Source organism: Salvia miltiorrhiza, chromosome 4, assembly GCF_028751815.1.
Source record: "Salvia miltiorrhiza cultivar Shanhuang (shh) chromosome 4, IMPLAD_Smil_shh, whole genome shotgun sequence".
NCBI classification, from domain to species: domain Eukaryota; kingdom Viridiplantae; phylum Streptophyta; class Magnoliopsida; order Lamiales; family Lamiaceae; genus Salvia; species Salvia miltiorrhiza.
Window position 1 is genome coordinate 49,328,904 of NC_080390.1, and position 10,007 is coordinate 49,338,910.

General features: G+C 32.5%; 2 long non-coding RNA genes across 2 annotated transcripts; one reads left to right on the forward strand and one right to left on the reverse strand.

Moving 5' to 3' along the window:
* Nucleotides 1-398: 398 nt before the first annotated feature.
* Nucleotides 399-3,345, reverse strand: LOC131020162 (uncharacterized). The gene is made up of 6 exons (XR_009100628.1): nt 2,892-3,345; nt 1,982-2,642; nt 1,804-1,905; nt 1,318-1,726; nt 1,101-1,190; nt 399-714 (listed from the first exon to the last, which is right to left on the reverse strand). It is a non-coding gene; the product is annotated as an uncharacterized LOC131020162 (long non-coding RNA).
* A 3,918-nt stretch (nt 3,346-7,263) lies between these two features.
* LOC131020163 (uncharacterized) lies at nt 7,264-9,728 on the forward strand. Its single transcript, XR_009100629.1, has 2 exons — nt 7,264-7,925; nt 9,467-9,728. It is a non-coding gene; the product is annotated as an uncharacterized LOC131020163 (long non-coding RNA).
* Nucleotides 9,729-10,007: the final 279 nt, after the last annotated feature.

Genomic DNA, 10,007 nt, shown 5'->3' on the forward strand with positions numbered 1-10,007 from the left:
ATAGATGAGTAGCTATTATGCGTGTCACAAAAATAAAAATGTCACTAAATTTTGTGACATTTGAAGGTGTAACTAGTTTTTGTGACATATATAAGTGTAGTTATTTTTGTGACATGTAAGAGTGTAGTTATTTTTTTGTGACATGTAAGCAAGTAGCTATTTTTGTGACATTTATAAGTGTAACTAGTTTTTGTGACATTTAAGAGTGTAGTTATTTTTTTGTGACATGTAAGCAAGTAGCTATTTTTGTGACATTTATAAGTGTAACTAGTTTTTGTGACATGTAAAATGTGTAATTATTTTTTTAGATATCTCACCTAATTTGCTAATATAAAAATGACCTTACAAAATGAAATAGAAGGTATTCAACTAATATATATATTCGAGGCAATTGCAAATAGAAGAAATAGATGTTGCTATTATCCATGCCAAATAAGCTCTTGAATATTTATGCAATTAACTCAAATAACAAGGTCAACCACCAATATATATGGGGCATGGTGAAATATATGCAATTACATGTGTCAAACATGATTAAGAAAATGCTTTCATTTGGGAAAGATCATCCTCAGCAGCCACTCTTTTTAGCATACTATTCTTGACCTTTATTTGGTGACCCCTTATGAAGGTTCAATATATCAAGCAATTTATGCCCTTTCACTGAAATTGTTATAGGTGCAAGGAGCCGTCATGTTGGAAGCCACGAACTTCAGCCTAAATCAAAGCATCACTTGTTAGAAGAGTGTTTAAAGGAGAAAATGAGAGGGCATAGAGAAGCAGGGGAAGTTCTTGACTCACACAAGTCTAATCTTGGTGTACATCTAAAGAAGTTAAGATCAAACCAACGACATCTTAAACTAAATTCAAATGTTCAGACTGAAATAGAACTTTACTTCAGGTGAAATCCTATACTAGCCAATGATGTGAAGAACAGTACTTCTAAGTTTTCAACTTTTCTTCAGAGAGTCAACATTTCCAGCCCTACAAGTTCCTAGTGAAGTTAAGATGAACTTTAAGAATTTTTATAGTTCAATAAGCAGCAGGAACTGGAGCTACTCCCGATGAAATGAAAGCTAAAAAAGGTTATTGTTGATGGATACCTGGATGCCATTAGGTGAGCTTATTGATGAAAGCATCAACACTGCATCCTGGCTGAAATTGATCTCCAGCCTCCAATGCTTGGGTGCAACCTTAACAGGAAAGAATGGTTGCAAAATTACATTGTCATAATTGCAGAAATATGATGATGATTTGTGAATCTTTTTGGAAATTAATAGATGACAAAGGCCTCTAAAAAACGTTATTGTTGATGGATACCTGAGCTCGTTTTCAGATGGTTGGGTACGTCCCCTGTACCAGCTCCAAATGCTGTACGATAAAGTAGAACTTCATCTCTCAAATTGCCTATAATTTCATTTGTCTTTGCCATGTATGCATTCATTGCATTTTCTTGTGCAACAAGTTGTTGTTGTTGCTTGCTAAGTAATAGCTTGAGCTGGGCCATTTCAATGTCATGAGCATTGGATTTTTCTGATTCACTTTGCATTTGTCTAAGTTTGGCTCGGAAGGTGGTCACACTTGATTTCGTGACACCAATACCATAACCACGAGCTCGACCAGGTTTATCATCACCCATCAAATCATACCAAACTGAACTTTCTAATTCAACAGTATTTTCACAAGTTCCTTCAGTTTTACGTTTAACAATCTCTGATTTGGCAGCCATCTATAACACAAAAAAAAAACATAACCTAACCGAAAATGCTATGAATAGTTATATGAAGATGAATTCAAAGAACTTACCATAAATTCTTTTGAATCACTCTGCACATAAGAACCATCTCTCCTTTTATGTGTCAAGTCAAAAAATGTAAGTGGCCCTGGATGTTCTTTATATTTAATGACCTATTAAAAACAAAACATTCTTAATTTCACACGTGATTCTTAACTAATATAAGAATATATGTAAAATAGGCATTACATGCTCATCTTCAACTTGAGCATAACTCTTGGTTCCAGTTATATGAGTATGACTTTGGGTCGCACGAGCTTTTTTCCCTTGTTTGGTTCAAGTTAAAGTATAGCTGTGAGTACTTGCAATTAGGATACAATTCTTTATCACATTCTGCTAGTATTTTCTGATATCGTGAGGCGTCAACACCACAAAAATTATTTTCATGGTGTTGTTCACTTGAAGAAATATTAGCATGAAGACCTTCGACATTCTCAGGGGCTTGACCGTCACTAAACTCACCAATTTTATGGTTTGAATCTTCTCCTAAATCATTTCCTAATGCAGCATGTATCATATCCCTAATTGTATCACTCTTACTTGGGACATCTCTGTGAACAGTAGTTGTTTGAGCCGCTAGTTTTCTTATGTAAGAAGTGTCATATTCCGACGATACATGTTCTCCGTGAAAATTCCAAGTAGTATATCCCGGACAAAAACCATTGAATAATATGTGATGAAGAACATTTTCAGTTGAAAACCTTTTGCCATTACAACACTTCAAGCAGGGGCAAAGTATAGTTTCTTGAGCTTCCATGGCAAATTGTATGAATGACTCACATCCACTCTTATAAACATCACTAACCCTTGGCGCATTAATCCAACTCTTGTCCATTTCAAAACTAACAAGCTAAAAACAAAGAAATTGTATAATTTCGAGCTTAATTTTGTAGAACTATAAATCAACAAAAAATTCATATACAATTGCAGCAAAACAAAAGAAAAGGACAACCTAAAATCCCCATTCAAAATTTAAATTGAAAGTTTCATTTGCAGTCGAGTTTGCTTAATTAACCAGAAATTCCAATTCAAAAACTAGAATCAAACAATTTCACAAAAATCATAGAAAATAGTCAAGGAAGGAGATTGAGAAACTTACTACTTAGAATGGCTACTGTGAGACTGGACTTCAATTCGAAAGTAGAGCTTCAATTACAATGCACCAAAGCAGAGCTTCAATAAAATGATAGAATAATGGTTATAAATAGAGAAATTATATATGAAATTAGAGGAGAAATGAAAAGGTCGCACCAAAATTTTGATCTCAAGCGGAGGAGATCGCAAGGGATGCTGCTACGACTATGTCGGAGAGTTTTGAGCCGGATCAATCTCTCTCTGGGGATTAAATTGAAGTTCGGAGCTCAGAGTTTGAGATGAGAGATTCAAATCGGAGGAACTCAGGTGAAGGAAACCACAAATTCACAAATTCAAATCGGAGGAGTTTGCTTGTTTTTCGAGTGTGATGGTGAATTGCTGGAACTAAGCTGAAGCTTTTTGTGCTCTCCAATGTCACGCTGGAACTAACTTCAATTAAGCAAATTGGCAATTAATATTTTATTTGTTTAAATTTAGTACTTTGCATGTCTCGATTTTTGCACCCCTTTACCAAACAAATTGTGTATTAATTATTTCAAGTCCATTTCGAAATTGATATTAAATATAGTTAAATATAGTATAATTTTAAAGTTTGACACTAAATATATTTAATTGTTTTAATATCATTTCGTGTATATATATATAATTTACCAAGCAATATTGGGCATGTTGCTATACATAATTAAGTTTAAAAAAAATTGCTTTTAGCTTTATTCAGTGGTTACTCAATTAACATTTTTTGCATTATTTTTATATGTTATTAATAAAAAGATATTGTGACATCCATATGTCATTAAAATATATTGTGACACCTTGAGATGTAGAGAATTTTAGTTACATAAATAGGTGTCACACAATTTGCTACATTTTAAGGTGTAACAAAATTTACTTACACTTTTTTATGTAACAAAAATATATAGATACATGTGTTGATGTAACTAAATATTGTTACACCTAAAAATATCATAAATTTTATGACACATATTTTAGTGTGACTAAAATAATGTCACTATTGGAACTTTTTTTTGTAGTGTAAACACAATTGTAATAAAAGATTTCGAGTGTAAAAAACTAAAGATTTGATTAATTAAGAAAATGCCCCCTATATAACATAAGTCAAAGTCACAAGAAATATTTGTATTATATTCATTACTCTTTCTCCACATACATACATGTCATATGGCCGATAGCTCTATGTGATGACATTATTTATAATTTTTGTTTTATTATGTGCTTGTCAGGTTGGAATGCTATTTTGAATAGATGAATTTTACCGCAGTCTAACATGAGCGATAAAATGATGTTATTATTAGTTGGCTCTATATGATGTTTTTGTAAATCAATTTCTACACGATGTGTATGCATGTATGCCTTGTGAGTTGTGAGCTTTACTAGTTGAAAAAAGAATTATGAAATGCTATCATAATATACAATGGGTTCTAAGAGTAAAATTTGAATTATATTTATATGAAGTAAATAAATAAATAAATAAAAGAGATTAATTTGAATATTAAAGAATTTGGAAAATAAAAGGAAACCGGATCTAAGCGGTCACATTAGGCAACGCTACATGCAAAAATATAGGCGAAGAAGCTACGCGAATAAATCCATGCTAAATAGCGTTGGAATATGAAGATGCATGCATGCACAAAAAGTCACAGGACACATCTCACAGCCCACACTACGCATGTTCCTTATTTCCTTTTCAAATATTTATATACTAGAGATAGTACATAGGTTAGGCTACAAGTTTATTTCAATATAATTAATTGCTTATATATTCTTTTTTCATGAAATTTTAATCTAGTATATATATTAATGTTTAGTGTGGTAATTACCGAATTATTGATTTAATCTGATTTTGCATACCAAATTTAAAGTTTAAACATGGTATACATAAGTACAAGTTTGATCTGAATTTGTTACTCCCTCCGTCCCACGAAACATGACACAGTTTTCTTTTTGGTCTGTCCCACAAAGCATGACACGTTTTTAAAAATGGCAAAAACTTTACCATTTATTCACATTTTCATTTTTCCATCTATCACATTTAACACACAAAATATCAATTTCTTAATTCCCGTGCCGAAAAGAAGTGTGTCATGCTTCATGGAATCATGGGACAGAGGGAGTATTAATTAGGATTCCGACCAAACTTACTGCTGACATGATTATTCGAATAATTGATATCGTTTCTACCAACAAACTACCACACGAGAGCGTTTATTCCATGTCAATCATTCTGCTAGTCATATCAATGTCGCGAATGGGATGAGAATTATATTTTTCTAATTCCTTTTTTTTCTCATTTTTATCCAATACAATTTTTTTTCTAATTTTTATAACATTTGATTCCTCCTTTTTCTTATTGAATTATATATATATATATATATATTAGATTGTAAATCACTCTTAAAGTATAAAATATAAATATATTTATACTATTGGTCGATCCATAATCAAAAGGTTTAGATTTAATTTTTGGAAAATCGTGTGTAAATGTCTGAATTTTGAAAATTAAAATTTTCGCTACCTATGAGATTCAAACTCAATACCTTGAATTCATCCAACAAAGTGATGAATCAAGATCTACAGCTAAATATAGTTCCTATTTTTTATATTTTAAAAGAAGTTTTTATTATATATATATATATATATACATATATATATATATATATGCTCCGTATGAACATGCATTTTCGCCTGGATTGAAAATCCTTGAAGGGGCAAGATTTTCATGAGTAACATTAAATAGACATGTATGTTTATGAGTAATATTGATTTATTCGTAGAATTTATTGATTATTCATTATTCTTCATTCTCTTAATATATAGCATTCTCGGTGGGTATGTGATCGTTTCTGTGATCATTGGATGCACAAGGCACATACAAGGAGCGGCTCCTATTAATACTTTGAACCAGATGAGTACATGAACGAATGGAAACACACTAGAAAGAGAGAGATTCTAAGAGTATGTAGAAATGAAACTGCATATATGATTTGTATGATTTGAATGTGTTACTTGTACTAATAAGATGCATTTTCTTTTTTTGGTGGCCACTTCGAAGAAATTTCAAAGTTCGACATGTTTCGATTGGAGCAATTCTATGATGGATGATCCCTGTGATTTGTCATATATTATGAGTAATATGATTATAATAAATCATATGACTTCTTAAATGAAATTTGGGTTCATTAAGCTTATTAGGAATTTTGATGGACTGGCAATCTTTATATCTATTTTTCTTTTTTTATATTTTTTATTTTAGTAAGAAAAATATACTATACTTATTATTTAAAAATAGAGATTTTGGGTTTTGGTCCCAAAAATATACGAACTTTGAAAAAAGTTACAATTTTCACCTGAACTTTCAATCAAGTCAAAAAATACATAATTTTTTTTTTTGTTGCAATTTTCACCTGGATTTGACTTTCGACGAAATTAGAATTTAATTGATAGTCGAAAGTTCACCTGATGTTGGTCTAACTTGTGATGATGAAGAGTATTTAGAAGCTCATAAGAAAACAAAAATTAATATATTTGACTTAATTTGACTGTCAATTAAGCTCTAATTTCATTGAAAGTCAAATTTAGGTGAAAATTACAATAAAAATATAAATTCATGTATTTTTTAGCTTAATTGAAAATTCAAGTGAAAATTACATTTTTTTTTCAAAATTTGTGTATCGTTGGCCATAATCCCTTAAAAGTATACATAAAAATTTACTTGTACGTACGTGTACGCACATGTATAATAAAATATGGAGTATTTGAAATTCTCATCATTCTTTTTACAAATGGGTAAATTTTTATAAATATTTGCAGTGCATATAAATGCTGGTGTAACCCTGGTTTAGTCGAAATACAGTAAATATTATTCCGTTGATTTATTTGTCTAGTAAATTCTACAATATATCACATCAATCTACCTAGCTAATTAAAATCTTTTCATTTTATGCGAAGCGGTCAAAATTGCAAATTGGAGGGAACCTATATAGGGTACTTCCAAATTAATGGATTCTCCTTTTCTTCTGAATTTGAGGTCGACCCTTTCCTTAGTTCAACTGTTTCTACATTCCAACTCACTTTAACTCATCAAACCACACAACTATAGTATACATCCACCGAGTCCAAATAAGTGTCATCAAATCTTCGAAAATTGTATACTACTGTGATAATGAACTTCTTAACCTCAATGCTTTACATTGAAAATTGAACAATAAAAAAGTTTTGTATTAATGATGAGAATAAAATGAAATGTTTAATCTCACTTTTCTATAAAATTCTAAAATAAGACATTGATCAATTTACTATAAATCTATGCAGCCACAATATGGCTGCCCACATACTAGTTATATTATGTAGTGGTGAACAAATCCAAACCGAACTCATCCGAACCGGACCGACCCAGTATACATATACGGTTCGGTTCGGGTCTATTTTATAGGACCGAAATTTTTTCGGGTCAGTCCGAGCCTGAAACCCGCTCGAACCCGTCGAATTCGGACCGACCCGTACATTTCTAAATTAATTATTTAATTTATATATTTAATATTTATAATAATATTAATAAAATCTAATTCCAATTTCTACATTGTATGTTACGTAACCGAAATGGAAACCGGTAACTCAATACTTTTAAAGTTTTGAATTGAATCTGTCTTTGCCCCTAACTCTGGCCGCCGCTGCCACCCCACCCACTCAAACCCGTCGCCCAGCACCGTACTGGACCGGACCTCCGCCCAGCCTTGCGCCGGACGGTGCGGACCCTCTTTGTCTCCAGACTCGCGCCGAGCCTTCCCTTCGCTCTATATCCAGACTCGCAGCAGGCCCACGCCGGTGACCCCACGACCACCCCTCGCCGCCGAGCCTTCCCTCCGCCTGTCGCCACTCGCCTGAAGCTACACCCAAGCCCCAGATGCAATCATCCCGCAGCTGCGCAACAGGCCCTCCTCGCCGCCCCGAACAGTAGCAGCCACCCCGGTGACCCCGTGATCACCCCTCGCCTCCGTCGCCGAGCCAACGGCCGCCTCCAGTAAGTATACTACTATTGAATAGTAGATATTGTGCTTAAAGATTGGGGAAAAAAATACATTGTCAGTGGGTCGTATCCGGATCGAATCGGACCCGTTGTTCCGGTCCGGTCTTGGATCGGTCCACTCTTAGAATTCAGTCCGGGTTGGTCCAAAATTTTAAAATTTTCGGCCCATCAAATTTGACGGATCGGTTCGGGTCCAACCCGCTGCTCACCCCTATTATTATGATTTTTTCTTTATTTATTAGGGTAATTTCATTTTTTATCGTACAAGATTAATTAGTTTATTATTTTTAATATAAAAGTTTTCATTAGTTTACTATATTATACCTATTATAGCTATAAAATAAATAAATATAATGTGAATATTATTGTAAATAATTAATTTTTTTTATTAAAAATAAATTAAATAAATAGGAGTATGTTTTTATTTAATTAATATATGGGCAGCCACAATGTGACTATTTATCATCACTCATTTCCTCATTTGGGGTTTAAGGATGCATTAATTTCATCGCCATTTCAATTCTATGAAAAGTTCGGTAGACATTAATTCAATCAAATAAAAGATTACTTCTCCAGCCAGCTAAGCATTTGTATGGTTCTCTTTTTAGTAATTACCTAGTTGTATGATGCACGTCAAAGTTTCGAATTTAAATAAAATATTTATAAAATAGATAAAATATACTCCTATTTTATATCTTTAGATTTTTTTTGAACGGGTGCATGCATATAGGTTTTAAACAAAAAGAGTTTTATCTTTTATCAAAATAAATAACATCCATATGTAATTATTTATTATAAATATAATGCACACGTTTATAGCAGCAATACATTTATTTGCAATACTACTAAATTCTGGAAGTGTCTGCGACCCTCTAGAATATTGTACTCAACAAAAATCTGGCGGCTTTCCTAAATATCATAATCAACTCAAATTTGGCTGTTTCCAAACTTTTACTAATGTAATAAACCCATTTTTTATATAAAAAAAAAAAAAAAAATCAGTGATTTTGCTGGCATTCAAGTTTTCAATTTGACCGATCCTATGATACTGACAGTTTTTATGATCAATCAATGCATTTGTCTACATTTTGAAAATGCATGCTTAGCCTTTCAGAATATGTGGCTTGCCCAATCCCATGAATTGTTAAATCAGAGTAGATTACACAAATGGCTAATAACAAAATGAAATAATCCGATAATTGGTTTTAAAAAGTAAAAAAGGGTTGGGTCCTACGCCATTTCTTGTTGTTGGGTAAAACCGTAAAAGATCACGTGAGATGTCGGTACTGCCTATTTATTGTGGAAATTATTATGGGCCTTTATTGGGCTACACCTTATCCTCAGCTGGCCCATTTCAACTACCATTTTAACGGTAACTTATCATCGGATTTAAATAATGTGCTTCTCAATTGCATGCCATCTACCTTTAATGCTGATGGAACTATAGCTTCTCCAATCTCAATTTTTACCAACCTAAAACACCTAAAATCCAACACTTTCTAATTAAATCGAACATGTCATACTTGATTTTGCAGGCTATTATATTGCGTTCGACCGAGATTTATTCAGTGCATACTATTGAAGATTTCTCTCGTCATCTATATCTAGAGTAAGATTTATTCAGTGCATACTATTGTAGATTTCCCCCATCATCTATATCTAGAGTTAGGTTACAGTGAGAATGCTATTTTTTTTAATAAGAAATAAGAATAATAAATAAGTCAGTATATAGTATTGCATAAGCTGTTTGTAATGACTAAATAACGATATTCAATTAATTGATAAAATTTTCGCTCCCTTCAGAATTTGAACTAAGGTAAAAATTCACCCTATCTAGATAAATATTGATATAAAAGCTGACAATGATTCATATTATATTTTAAGTTGTGTTTTCGTTTTAGCTCACCCATATATATATAGGTATGAGGATTACGTTGTAATTAAAAACTGTAATTTATAGGTATAATACAGTATAAATAAGTCCGTAAGGTTTTGTGTTGTTTTTCAAAATAGAATTATAACGCAGATTATTGGGTGCGACCGTCGCACAGGTGTGCGACGGGTCGACCCGGCTCC